The sequence below is a fragment of the Nothobranchius furzeri genome, chromosome 9, assembly GCF_043380555.1.
Source record: "Nothobranchius furzeri strain GRZ-AD chromosome 9, NfurGRZ-RIMD1, whole genome shotgun sequence".
NCBI classification, from domain to species: Eukaryota; Metazoa; Chordata; class Actinopteri; order Cyprinodontiformes; family Nothobranchiidae; genus Nothobranchius; species Nothobranchius furzeri.
The window spans coordinates 12,537,001-12,552,692 of NC_091749.1; positions in this window are offsets into that span (position 1 = coordinate 12,537,001).

Here is a 15,692-nt window from a genome sequence, read left to right on the forward strand (position 1 = left end):
AGGTAGAATCTATTAAGTTGTAAGTGATCTGAACGTTTCATGATGATAGCACTTTCCTAAGGGGGTCAAACCATCTCCCAAATGTCACCGGATCTGGTGTCAATTTAAAGTAGTCCAGTTACACATTTGTGGGCTTATAACTTGGCTTCTGAATGTCCTAGAGAGACCAGGTTTATTTTAATGTACTCCAATCAACAGCCCCTACAACCACAAAAAGGAATGGAGTCATTAGCACTTATGGTTTGTAAATGGCACCCAGAATTATGTTGCACGAAGCACAATTTCACATCATTCTGGGTCCATTTGTGTGAAAACAAGGTCCAATCAGGCTGAAACGCTACAAGAAGGTAGAATCTATTGACTTGTAAGTGATCTGAACGTTTCAAGATGATCGCACATCCCTATAGGGGGACAAACCATGTCCCAAAGGTCACCGGGCCTGGTGTCACTTTAAAGAAGTAGTCCAGTTACACCTTTGTGGGCTTATAACTTGGCTTCTGAATATCCTAGAGAGATCAGGTTTGTTTTAATGTACTCCAATCAACATCCCCTACAACCTCAAAAAGGAATGGGGTCATTAGCACTTATGGTTTTTAAATGGCACCAAGAATTATGCTGCACTAAGCACAATTTCACATCATTCTGGGTTCATTTGTGTGAAAACAAGGTCCAATCAGGCTGAAACGTTACAGGAAGGTAGAATCTATTGAGTTGTAAGTGATCTGAACGTTTCATGATGATAGCACTTTCCTAAGGGGGTCAAACCATGTCCCAAAGGTCACCGGATCTGGTGTCAATTTAAAGAAGTAGTCCAGTTACACATTTGTGGGCTTATAACTTGGCTTCTGAATGTCCTAGAGAGATCAGATTTGTTTTAATGTACTCCAACCAACAGCCCCTACAACCTCAAAAAGGAATGGAGTCATTAGCACTTATGGTTTTTAAATGGCACCTAGAATTATGTTGCACGAAGCACAATTTCACATCATTCTGGGTTCATTTGTGTGAAAACAAGGTCCAATCAGGCTGAAACGTTACAGGAAGGTAGAATCTATTAAGTTGTAAGTGATCTGAACGTTTCATGATGATAGCACTTTCCTAAGGGGGTCAAACCATCTCCCAAATGTCACCGGATCTGGTGTCAATTTAAAGTAGTCCAGTTACACATTTGTGGGCTTATAACTTGGCTTCTGAATGTCCTAGAGAGACCAGGTTTATTTTAATGTACTCCAATCAACAGCCCCTACAACCACAAAAAGGAATGGAGTCATTAGCACTTATGGTTTGTAAATGGCACCCAGAATTATGTTGCACGAAGCACAATTTCACATCATTCTGGGTCCATTTGTGTGAAAACAAGGTCCAATCAGGCTGAAACGCTACAAGAAGGTAGAATCTATTGAGTTGTAAGTGATCTGAACGTTTCATGATGATCGCACATTCCTATAGGGGGTCAAACCATGTCCCAAAGGTCACCGGGCCTGGTGTCACTTTAAAGAAGTAGTCCAGTTACACCTTTGAGGTCTTATAACTTGGATTCTGAATGTCCTAGAGAGATCAGGTTTGTTTTAGTGTACTCCATCAACAGCCCCTACAACCTCAAAAAGGAATGGAGTCATTAGCACTTATGGTTTTTAAACGGCACCCAGAATTATGTTGCACGAAGCACAATTTCACATCATTCTGGGTCCATTTGTGTGAAAACAAGGTCCAATCAGGCTGAAACGCTACAAGAAGGTAGAATCTATTGAGTTGTAAGTGATCTGAACGTTTCATGATGATAGCACTTTCCTAAGGGGGTCAAACCATGTCCCAAAGGTCACCGGATCTGGTGTCAATTTAAAGAAGTAGTCCAGTTACACATTTGTGGGCTTATAACTTGGCTTCTGAATGTCCTAGAGAGATCAGGTTTGTTTTAGTGTACTCAAATCAACAGCCCCTACAACCACAAAAAGGAATGGAGTCATTAGGACTTAAGGTTTGTAAATGGCACCCAGAATTATGTTGCACGAAGAACAATTTCACATCATTCTGGGTCCATTTGTGTGAAAACAAGGTCCAATCAGGCTGAAACGCTACAAGAAGGTAGAATCTATTGAGTTGTAAGTGATATGAACGTTTCATGATGATAGCACTTTCCTAAAGGGGTCAAACCATGTCCCAAAGGTCACCGGATCTGGTGTCAATTTAAAGAAGTAGTCCAGTTACACATTTGTGGGCTTATAACTTGGCTTCTGAATGTCCTAGAGAGGTTAGGTTTGTTTTAGTGTACTCCAATCAAAAGCCCCTACAACCACAAAAAAGAATGGAGTCATTAGCACTTATGGTTTGTAAATGGCACCCAGAATTATGTTGCACGAAGCACAATTTCACATCATTCTGGGTTCATTTGTGTGAAAACAAGGTCCAATCAGGCTGAAACGTTACAGGAAGGTAGAATCTATTGAGTTGTAAGTGATCTGAACGTTTAATGATGATAGCACTTTCCTAAGGGGGTCAAATCATGTCCCAAATGTCACCGGATCTGGTGTCAATTTAAAGAAGTAGTCCAGTTACACATTTGTGGGCTTATAACTTGGCTTCTGAATGTCCTAGAGAGATCAGGTTTGTTTTAATGTACTCCAATCAACAGCCCCTACAACCACAAAAAAGAATGGAGTCATTAGCAGTTATGGTTTGTAAATGGCACCCAGAATTATGTTGCACGAAGCACAATTTCACATCATTCTGGGTCCATTTGTGTGAAAACAAGGTCCAATCAGGCTGAAACGCTACAAGAAGGTAGAATCTATTGACTTGTAAGTGATCTGAACGTTTCAAGATGATCGCACATCCCTATAGGGGGACAAACCATGTCCCAAAGGTCACCGGGCCTGGTGTCACTTTAAAGAAGTAGTCCAGTTACACCTTTGTGGGCATATAACTTGGCTTCTGAATATCCTAGAGAGATCAGGTTTGTTTTAATGTACTCCAATCAACATCCCCTACAACCTCAAAAAGGAATGGGGTCATTAGCACTTATGGTTTTTAAATGGCACCAAGAATTATGCTGCACTAAGCACAATTTCACATCATTCTGGGTTCATTTGTGTGAAAACAAGGTCCAATCAGGCTGAAACGTTACAGGAAGGTAGAATCTATTGAGTTGTAAGTGATCTGAACGTTTCATGATGATAGCACTTTCCTAAGGGGGTCAAACCATGTCCCAAAGGTCACCGGATCTGGTGTCAATTTAAAGAAGTAGTCCAGTTACACATTTGTGGGCTTATAACTTGGCTTCTGAATGTCCTAGAGAGATCAGATTTGTTTTAATGTACTCCAACCAACAGCCCCTACAACCTCAAAAAGGAATGGAGTCATTAGCACTTATGGTTTTTAAATGGCACCTAGAATTATGTTGCACGAAGCACAATTTCACATCATTCTGGGTTCATTTGTGTGAAAACAAGGTCCAATCAGGCTGAAACGTTACAGGAAGGTAGAATCTATTAAGTTGTAAGTGATCTGAACGTTTCATGATGATAGCACTTTCCTAAGGGGGTCAAACCATCTCCCAAATGTCACCGGATCTGGTGTCAATTTAAAGAAGTAGTCCAGTTACACATTTGTGGGCTTATAACTTGGCTTCTGAATGTCCTAGAGAGACCAGGTTTATTTTAATGTACTCCAATCAACAGCCCCTACAACCACAAAAAGGAATGGAGTCATTAGCACTTATGGTTTGTAAATGGCACCCAGAATTATGTTGCACGAAGCACAATTTCACATCATTCTGGGTCCATTTGTGTGAAAACAAGGTCCAATCAGGCTGAAATGCTACAAGAAGGTAGAATCTATTGAGTTGTAAGTGATCTGAACGTTTCATGATGATCGCACATTCCTATAGGGGGTCAAACCATGTCCCAAAGGTCACCGGGCCTGGTGTCACTTTAAAGAAGTAGTCCAGTTACACCTTTGAGGTCTTATAACTTGGATTCTGAATGTCCTAGAGAGATCAGGTTTGTTTTATTGTACTCCATCAACAGCCCCTACAACCTCAAAAAGGAATGGAGTCATTAGCACTTATGGTTTTTAAACGGCACCCAGAATTATGTTGCACAAAGCACAATTTCACATCATTCTGGGTTCATTTGTGTGAAAACAAGGTCCAATAAGGCTGAAATGTTACAGGAAGGTAGAATCTATTGAGTTGTAAGTGATCTGAACGTTTCATGATGATAGCACTTTCCTAAGGGGGTCAAACCATGTCCCAAAGGTCACCGGATCTGGTGTCAATTTAAAGAAGTAGTCCAGTTACACATTTGTGGGCTTATAACTTGGCTTCTGAATGTCCTAGAGAGATTAGGTTTGTTTTAATGTACTCCAACCAACAGCCCCTACAACCGCAAAAAGGAATGGAGTCATTAGCACTTATGGTTTGTAAATGGCACCCAGAATTATGTTGCACGAAGCACAATTTCACATCATTCTGGGTCCATTTGTGTGAAAACAAGGTCCAATCAGGCTGAAACGCTACAAGAAGGTAGAATCTATTGAGTTGTAAGTGATCTGAACGTTTCAAGATGATCGCACATCCCTATAGGGGGACAAACCATGTCCCAAAGGTCACCGGGCCTGGTGTCACTTTAAAGAAGTAGTCCAGTTACACCTTTGTGGGCTTATAACTTGGCTTCTGAATATCCTAGAGAGATCAGGTTTGTTTTAGTGTACTCCAATCAACATCCCCTACAACCTCAAAAAGGAATGGGGTCATTAGCACTTATGGTTTTTAAATGGCACCCAGAATTATGCTGCACTAAGCACAATTTCACATCATTCTGGGTTCATTTGTGTGAAAACAAGGTCCAATCAGGCTGAAACGTTACAGGAAGGTAGAATCTATTGAGTTGTAAGTGATCAGAACGTTTCATGATGATAGCACTTTCCTAAGGGGGTCAAACCATGTCCCAAAGGTCACCGGATCTGGTGTCAATTTAAAGAAGTAGTCCAGTTACACATTTGTGGGCTTATAACTTGGCTTCTGAATGTCCTAGAGAGATCAGGTTTGTTTTAATGTACTCCAACCAACAGCCCCTACAACCACAAAAAGGAATGGAGTCATTAGCACTTATGGTTGTAAATGGCACCCAGAATTATGTTGCACGAAGCACAATTTCACATCATTCTGGGTCCATTTGTGTGAAAACAAGGTCCAATCAAGCTGAAACGTTACAAGAAGGAAGAATCTATTGAGTTGTAAGTGATATGAACGTTTCATGATGATTGCACATTCCTATAGGGGGTCAAACCATGTCCCAAAGGTCACCGGGCCTGGTGTCACTTTAAAGAAGTAGTCCAGTGTGAAAACAAGGTCCAATCAGGCTGAAACGTTACAGGAAGGTAGAATCTATTGAGTTGTAAATGATCTGAACGTTTCATGATGATAGCACTTTCCTAAGGGGGTCAAACCATGTCCCAAAGGTCACCGGATCTGGTGTCAATTTAAAGAAGTAGTCCAGTTACACATTTGTGGGCTTATAACTTGGCTTCTGAATGTCCTAGAGAGATCAGGTTTGTTTTAATGTACTCCAACCAACAGCCCCTACAACCACAAAAAGGAATGGAGTCATTAGCACTTATGGTTTGTAAATGGCACCCAGAATTATGTTGCACGAAGCACAATTTCACATCATTCCGGGTCCATTTGTGTGAAAACAAGGTCCAATCAGGCTGAAACGTTACAAGAAGGTAGAATCTATTGAGTTGTAAGTGATCTGAACGTTTCATGATGATCGCACATTCCTATAGGGGGTCAAACCATGTCCCAAAGGTCACCGGGCCTGGTGTCACTTTAAAGAAGTAGTCCAGTTACACCTTTGAGGGCTTATAACTTGGCTTCTGAATGTCCTAGAGAGATCAGGTTTGTTTTAGTGTACTCCAATCAACAGCCCCTACAACCTCCAAAATGAATGGAGTCATTAGCACTTATGGTTTTTAAATGGCAACCAGAATTATGTTGCACGAAGCACAATTTCACATCATTCTGGGTTCATTTGTGTGAAAACAAGGTCCAATCAGGCTGAAACGTTACAGGAAGGTAGAATCTATTGAGTTGTAAATGATCTGAACGTTTCATGATGATAGCACTTTCCTAAGGGGGTCAAACCATGTCCCAAAGGTCACCGGATCTGGTGTCAATTTAAAGAAGTAGTCCAGTTACACATTTGTGGGCTTATAACTTGGCTTCTGAATGTCCTAGAGAGATCAGGTTTGTTTTAATGTACTCCAACCAACAGCCCCTACAACCACAAAAAGGAATGGAGTCATTAGCACTTATGGTTTGTAAATGGCACCCAGAATTATGTTGCACGAAGCACAATTTCACATCATTCCGGGTCCATTTGTGTGAAAACAAGGTCCAATCAGGCTGAAACGTTACAAGAAGGTAGAATCTATTGAGTTGTAATTGATCTGAACGTTTCATGATGATCGCACATTCCTATAGGGGGTCAAACCATGTCCCAAAGGTCACCGGGCCTGGTGTCACTTTAAAGAAGTAGTCCAGTTACACCTTTGAGGGCTTATAACTTGGCTTCTGAATGTCCTAGAGAGATCAGGTTTGTTTTAGTGTACTCCAATCAACAGCCCCTACAACCTCCAAAATGAATGGAGTCATTAGCACTTATGGTTTTTAAATGGCAACCAGAATTATGTTGCACGAAGCACAATTTCACATCATTCTGGGTTCATTTGTGTGAAAACAAGGTCCAATCAGGCTGAAACGTTACAGGAAGGTAGAATCTATTGAGTTGTAAGTGATCTGAACGTTTCATGATGATAGCACTTTCCTAAGGGGGTCAAACCATGTCCCAAAGCTCACCGGATCTGGTGTCAATTTAAAGAAGTAGTCCAGTTACACATTTGTGGGCTTATAACTTGGCTTCTGAATGTCCTAGAGAGATCAGGTTTGTTTTAGTGTACTCCATTCAACAGCCCCTACAACCACAAAAAGGAATGGAGTCATTAGCACTTAAGGTTTGTAAATGGCACCCAGAATTATGTTGCACGAAGCACAATTTCACATCATTCTGGGTCCATTTGTGTGAAAACAAGGTCCAATCAGGCTGAAATGCTACAAGAAGGTAGAACCTATTGGGTTGTAAGTGATCTGAACGTTTCAAGATGATCGCACATTCCTATAGGGGGTAAAACCATGTCCCAAAGGTCACCGGGCCTGGTGTCTCTTTAAATAAGTAGTCCAGTTACACATTTGTGGTCTTATAACTTGGCTTCTGAATGTCCCTGAGAGATCAGGTTTGTTTTAGTATACTCCAATCAACAGCCCCTACAACCACAAAAAGGAATGGAGTCATTAGCACTTATGGTTTGTAAATGGCACCCAGAATTATGTTGCACGAAGCACAATTTCACATCATTCTGGGTTCATTTGTGTGAAAACAAGGTCCAATCAGGCTGAAACGTTACAGGAAGGTAGAGTCTATTGAGTTGTAAGTGATCTGAACGTTTCATGATGATAGCACTTTCCTAAGGGGGTCAAGCCATTTCCCAAAGGTCACCGGATCTGGTGTCAATTCAAAGAAGTAGTCCAGTTACATATTTGTGGGCTTATAACTTGGCCTCTGAATGTCCTAGAGAGATCAGGTTTGTTTTAATGTACTCCAACCAACAGCCCCTACAACCACAAAAAGGAATGGAGTCATTAGCACTTATGGTTTGTAAATGGCACCCAGAATTATGTTGCACGAAGCACAATTTCACATCATTCCGGGTCCATTTGTGTGAAAACAAGGTCCAATCAGGCTGAAACGTTACAAGAAGGTAGAATCTATTGAGTTGTAAGTGATCTGAACGTTTCATGATGATCGCACATTCCTATAGGGGGTTAAACCATGTCCCAAAGGTCACCGGGCCTGGTGTCACTTTAAAGAAGTAGTCCAGTTACACCTTTGAGGGCTTATAACTTGGCTTCTGAATGTCCTAGAGAGATCAGGTTTGTTTTAGTGTACTCCAATCAACAGCCCCTACAACCTCCAAAATGAATGGAGTCATTAGCACTTATGGTTTTTAAATGGCAACCAGAATTATGTTGCACGAAGCACAATTTCACATCATTCTGGGTTCATTTGTGTGAAAACAAGGTCCAATCAGGCTGAAACGTTACAGGAAGGTAGAATCTATTGAGTTGTAAGTGATCTGAACGTTTCATGATGATAGCACTTTCCTAAGGGGGTCAAACCATGTCCCAAAGGTCACCGGATCTGGTGTCAATTTAAAGAAGTAGTCCAGTTACACATTTGTGGGCTTATAACTAGGCTTCTGAATGTCCTAGAGAGATCAGGTTTGTTTTAGTGTACTCCAATCAACAGCCCCTACAACCACAAAAAGGAATGGAGTCATTAGCACTTAAGGTTTGTAAATGGCACCCAGAATTATGTTGCACGAAGCACAATTTCACATCATTCTGGGTCCATTTGTGTGAAAACAAGGTCCAATCAGGCTGAAACGCTACAAGAAGGTAGAACCTATTGGGTTGTAAGTGATCTGAACGTTTCATGATGATCGCACATTCCTATAGGGGGTAAAACCATGTCCCAAAGGTCACCGGGCCTGGTGTCTCTTTAAATAAGTAGTCCAGTTACACATTTGTGGTCTTATAACTTGGCTTCTGAATGTCCCTGAGAGATCAGGTTTGTTTTAGTATACTCCAATCAACAGCCCCTACAACCACAAAAAGGAATGGAGTCATTAGCACTTATGGTTTGTAAATGGCACCCAGAATTATGTTGCACGAAGCACAATTTCACATCATTCTGGGTTCATTTGTGTGAAAACAAGGTCCAATCAGGCTGAAACGTTACAGGAAGGTAGAATCTATTGAGTTGTAAGTGATCTGAACGTTTCATGATGATAGCACTTTCCTAAGGGGGTCAAGCCATTTCCCAAAGGTCACCGGATCTGGTGTCAATTCAAAGAAGTAGTCCAGTTACATATTTGTGGGCTTATAACTTGGCTTCTGAATGTCCTAGAGAGATCAGGTTTGTTTTAATGTACTCCAATCAACAGCCCCTACAACCACAAAACGGAATGGAGTCATTAGCACTTATGGTTTGTAAATGGCACCCAGAATTACGTTGCACGAAGCACAATTTCACATCATTCTGGGTTCATTTGTGTGAAAACAAGGTCCAATCAGGCTGAAACGCTACAAGAAGGTAGAATCTATTGAGTTGTAAGTGATCTGAACGTTTCAAGATGATCGCACATTCCTATAGGGGGTAAAACCATGTCCCAAAGGTCACCGGGCCTGGTGTCACTTTAAAGAAGTAGTCCAGTTACACATTTTTGGGCTTATAACTTGGCTTCTGAATATCCTAGAGAGATCAGGTTTGTTTTAGTGTACTCCAATCAACATCCCCTACAACCTCAAAAAGGAATGGAGTCATTAGCACTTATGGTTTTTAAATGGCACCCAGAATTATGCTGCACTAAGCACAATTTCACATCATTCTGGGTTCATTTGTGTGAAAACAAGGTCCAATCAGGCTGAAACGTTACAGGAAGGTAGAATCTATTGAGTTGTAAGTGATCTGAACGTTTCATGATGAAAGCACTTTCCTAAGGGGGTCAAACCATGTCCCAAAGGTCACCGGATCTGGTGTCAATTTAAAGAAGTAGTCCAGTTACACATTTGTGGGCTTATAACTTGGCTTCTGAATGTCCTAGAGAGATCAGGTTTGTTTTAGTGTACTCCAATCAACAGCCCCTACAACCACAAAAAGGAATGGAGTCATTAGCACTTAAGGTTTGTAAATGGCACCCAGAATTATGTTGCACGAATTACAATTTCACATCATTCTGGGTCCATTTGTGTGAAAACAAGGTCCAATCAGGCTGAAACGCTACAAGAAGGTAGAACCTATTGAGTTGTAAGTGATCTGAACGTTTCAAGATGATCGCACATTCCTATAGGGGGTAAAACCATGTCCCAAAGATCACCGGGCCTGGTGTCTCTTTAAAGAAGTAGTCCAGTTACAAATTTGTGGGCTTATAACTTGGCTTCTGAATGTCCCTGAGAGATCAGGTTTGTTTTAGTATACTCCAATCAACAGCCCCTACAACCACAAAAAGGAATGGAGTCATTAGCACTTATGGTTTTTAAATGGCACCCAGAATTATGTTGCACGAAGCACAATTTCACATCATTCTGGGTTCATTTGTGTGAAAACAAGGTCCAATCAGGCTGAAACGTTACAGGAAGGTAGAATCTATTGAGTTGTAAGTGATCTGAACGTTTCATGATGATAGCACTTTCCTAAGGGGGTCAAACCATGTCCCAAAGGTCACCGGATCTGGTGTCAATTCAAAGAAGTAGTCCAGTTACATATTTGTGGGCTTATAACTTGGCTTCTGAATGTCCTAGAGAGATCAGGTTTGTTTTAATGTACTCCAATCAACAGCCCCTACAACCACAAAACAGAATGGAGTCATTAGCACTTATGGTTTGTAAATGGCACCCAGAATTACGTTGCACGAAGCACAATTTCACATCATTCTGGGTTCATTTGTGTGAAAACAAGGTCCAATCAGGCTGAAACGCTACAAGAAGGTAGAATCTATTGAGTTGTAAGTGATCTGAACGTTTCAAGATGATCGCACATTCGTATAGGGGGTAAAACCATGCGCCAAAGGTCACCGGGCCTGGTGTCACTTTAAAGAAGTAGTCCAGTTACACATTTTTGGGCTTATAACTTGGCTTCTGAATATCCTAGAGAGATCAGGTTTGTTTTAGTGTACTCCAATCAACATCCCCTACAACCTCAAAAAGGAATGGAGTCATTAGGACTTATGGTTTTTAAATGGCACCCAGAATTATGCTGCACTAAGCACAATTTCACATCATTCTGGGTTCATTTGTGTGAAAACAAGGTCCAATCAGGCTGAAACGTTACAGGAAGGTAGAATCTATTGAGTTGTAAGTGATCTGAACGTTTCATGATGATAGCACTTTCCTAAGGGGGTCAAACCATGTCCCAAAGGTCACCGGATCTGGTGTCAATTTAATGAAGTAGTCCAGTTACACATTTGTGGGCTTATAACTTGGCTTCTGAATGTCTTAGAGAGATTAGGTTTGTTTTAATGTACTCCAACCAACAGCCCCTACAACCACAAAAAGGAATGGAGTCATTAGCACTTATGGTTTTTAAATGGCACCCAGAATTATGCTGCACTAAGCACAATTTCACATCATTCTGGGTTCATTTGTGTGAAAACAAGGTCCAATCAGGCTGAAACGTTACAGGAAGGTAGAATCTATTGAGTTGTAAGTGATCTGAACGTTTCATGATGATAGCACTTTCCTAAGGGGGTCAAACCATGTCCCAAAGGTCACCGGATCTGGTGTCAATTTAAAGAAGTAGTCCAGTTACACATTTGTGGGCTTATAACTTGGCTTCTGAATGTCCTAGAGAGATTAGGTTTGTTTTAATGTACTCCAACCAACAGCCCCTACAACCACAAAAAGGAATGGAGTCATTAGCACTTATGGTTTGTAAATGGCACCCAGAATTATGTTGCACGAAGCACAATTTCACATCATTCTGGGTCCATTTGTGTGAAAACAAGGTCCAATCAGGCTGAAACGTTACAAGAAGGTAGAATCTATTGAGTTGTAAGTGATCTCAACGTTTCATGATGATCGCACATTCCTATAGGGGGTCAAACCATGTCCCAAAGGTCACCGGGCCTGGTGTCACTTTAAAGAAGTAGTCCAGTTACACCTTTGAGGGCTTATAACTTGGCTTCTGAATGTCTTAGAGAGATCAGGTTTGTTTTAGTGTACTCCAATCAACAGCCCCTACAACCTCCAAAAGGAATGGAGTCATTAGCACTTATGGTTTTTAAATGGCACCCAGAATTATGTTGCACGAAGCACAATTTCACATCATTCTGGGTTAATTTGTGTGAAAACAAGGTCCAATCAGGCTGAAACGTTACAGGAAGGCAGAATCTATTGAGTTGTAAGTGATCTGAACGTTTCATGATGATAGCACTTTCCTAAGGGGGTCAAACCATGTCCCAAAGGTCACCGGATCTGGTGTCAATTTAAAGAAGTAGTCCAGTTACACATTTGTGGGCTTATAACTTGGCTTCTGAATGTCCTAGAGAGATTAGGTTTGTTTTAATGTACTCCAACCAACAGCCCCTACAACCACAAAAAGGAATGGAGTCATTAGCACTTATGGTTTGTAAATGGCACCCAGAATTATGTTGCACGAAGGACAATTTCACATCATTCTGGGTCCATTTGTGTGAAAACAAGGTCCAATCCGGCTGAAACGTTACAAGAAGGTAGAATCTATTGAGTTGTAAGTGATCTGAACGTTTCATGATGATCGCACATTCCTATAGGGGGTCAAACCATGTCCCAAAGGTCACCGGGCCTGGTGTCACTTTAAAGAAGTAGTCCAGTTACACCTTTGAGGGCTTATAACTTGGCTTCTGAATGTCTTAGAGAGATCAGGTTTGTTTTAGTGTACTCCAATCAACAGCCCCTACAACCTCCAAAAGGAATGGAGTCATTAGCACTTATGATTTTTAAATGGCACCCAGAATTATGTTGCACGAAGCACAATTTCACATCATTCTGGGTTCATTGGTGTGAAAACAAGGTCCAATCAGGCTGAAACGTTACAGGAAGGTAGAATCTATTGAGTTGTAAGTGATCTGAACTTTTCATGATGATAGCACTTTCCTAAGGGGGTCAAACCATGTCCCAAAGGTCACTGGATCTGGTGTCAATTTAAAGAAGTAGTCCAGTTACACATTTGTGGTCTTATAACTTGGCTTCTGAATGTCCTAGAGAGGTTTGGTTTGTTTTAGTGTACTCCAATCAACAGCCCCTACAACCACAAAAAGGAATGGAGTCATTAGCACTTATGGTTTGTAAATGGCACCCAGAATTATGTTGCACGAAGCACAATTTCACATCATTCTGGGTTCATTTGTGTGAAAACAAGGTCCAATCAGGCTGAAACGTTACAGGAAGGTAGAATCTATTGAGTTGTAAGTGATCTGAACGTTTCATGATGATAGCACTTTCCTAAGGGGGTCAAACCATGTCCCAAATGTCACCGGATCTGGTGTCAATTTAAAGAAGTAGTCCAGTTACACATTTGATGGCTTATAACTTGGCTTCTGAATGTCCTAGAGAGATCAGCTTTGTTTTAATGTACTCCAATCAACAGCCCCTACAACCACAAAAAGGAATGGAGTCATTAGCACTTATGGTTTGTAAATGGCACCCAGAATTATGTTGCACGAAGCACAATTTAACATCATTCTGGGTCCATTTGTGTGAAAACAAGGTCCAATCAGGCTGAAACGTTACAGGAAGGTAGAATCTATTAAGTTGTAAGTGATCTGAACGTTTCATGATGATAGCACTTTCCTAAGGGGGTCAAACCATCTCCCAAATGTCACCGGATCTGGTGTCAATTTAAAGTAGTCCAGTTACACATTTGTGGGCTTATAACTTGGCTTCTGAATGTCCTAGAGAGACCAGGTTTATTTTAATGTACTCCAATCAACAGCCCCTACAACCACAAAAAGGAATGGAGTCATTAGCACTTATGGTTTGTAAATGGCACCCAGAATTATGTTGCACGAAGCACAATTTCACATCATTCTGGGTCCATTTGTGTGAAAACAAGGTCCAATCAGGCTGAAACGCTACAAGAAGGTAGAATCTATTGACTTGTAAGTGATCTGAACGTTTCAAGATGATCGCACATCCCTATAGGGGGACAAACCATGTCCCAAAGGTCACCGGGCCTGGTGTCACTTTAAAGAAGTAGTCCAGTTACACCTTTGTGGGCTTATAACTTGGCTTCTGAATATCCTAGAGAGATCAGGTTTGTTTTAATGTACTCCAATCAACATCCCCTACAACCTCAAAAAGGAATGGGGTCATTAGCACTTATGGTTTTTAAATGGCACCAAGAATTATGCTGCACTAAGCACAATTTCACATCATTCTGGGTTCATTTGTGTGAAAACAAGGTCCAATCAGGCTGAAACGTTACAGGAAGGTAGAATCTATTGAGTTGTAAGTGATCTGAACGTTTCATGATGATAGCACTTTCCTAAGGGGGTCAAACCATGTCCCAAAGGTCACCGGATCTGGTGTCAATTTAAAGAAGTAGTCCAGTTACACATTTGTGGGCTTATAACTTGGCTTCTGAATGTCCTAGAGAGATCAGATTTGTTTTAATGTACTCCAACCAACAGCCCCTACAACCTCAAAAAGGAATGGAGTCATTAGCACTTATGGTTTTTAAATGGCACCTAGAATTATGTTGCACGAAGCACAATTTCACATCATTCTGGGTTCATTTGTGTGAAAACAAGGTCCAATCAGGCTGAAACGTTACAGGAAGGTAGAATCTATTAAGTTGTAAGTGATCTGAACGTTTCATGATGATAGCACTTTCCTAAGGGGGTCAAACCATCTCCCAAATGTCACCGGATCTGGTGTCAATTTAAAGTAGTCCAGTTACACATTTGTGGGCTTATAACTTGGCTTCTGAATGTCCTAGAGAGACCAGGTTTATTTTAATGTACTCCAATCAACAGCCCCTACAACCACAAAAAGGAATGGAGTCATTAGCACTTATGGTTTGTAAATGGCACCCAGAATTATGTTGCACGAAGCACAATTTCACATCATTCTGGGTCCATTTGTGTGAAAACAAGGTCCAATCAGGCTGAAACGCTACAAGAAGGTAGAATCTATTGAGTTGTAAGTGATCTGAACGTTTCATGATGATCGCACATTCCTATAGGGGGTCAAACCATGTCCCAAAGGTCACCGGGCCTGGTGTCACTTTAAAGAAGTAGTCCAGTTACACCTTTGAGGTCTTATAACTTGGATTCTGAATGTCCTAGAGAGATCAGGTTTGTTTTAGTGTACTCCATCAACAGCCCCTACAACCTCAAAAAGGAATGGAGTCATTAGCACTTATGGTTTTTAAACGGCACCCAGAATTATGTTGCACGAAGCACAATTTCACATCATTCTGGGTCCATTTGTGTGAAAACAAGGTCCAATCAGGCTGAAACGCTACAAGAAGGTAGAATCTATTGAGTTGTAAGTGATCTGAACGTTTCATGATGATAGCACTTTCCTAAGGGGGTCAAACCATGTCCCAAAGGTCACCGGATCTGGTGTCAATTTAAAGAAGTAGTCCAGTTACACATTTGTGGGCTTATAACTTGGCTTCTGAATGTCCTAGAGAGATCAGGTTTGTTTTAGTGTACTCAAATCAACAGCCCCTACAACCACAAAAAGGAATGGAGTCATTAGGACTTAAGGTTTGTAAATGGCACCCAGAATTATGTTGCACGAAGAACAATTTCACATCATTCTGGGTCCATTTGTGTGAAAACAAGGTCCAATCAGGCTGAAACGCTACAAGAAGGTAGAATCTATTGAGTTGTAAGTGATATGAACGTTTCATGATGATAGCACTTTCCTAAAGGGGTCAAACCATGTCCCAAAGGTCACCGGATCTGGTGTCAATTTAAAGAAGTAGTCCAGTTACACATTTGTGGGCTTATAACTTGGCTTCTGAATGTCCTAGAGAGGTTAGGTTTGTTTTAGTGTACTCCAATCAAAAGCCCCTACAACCACAAAA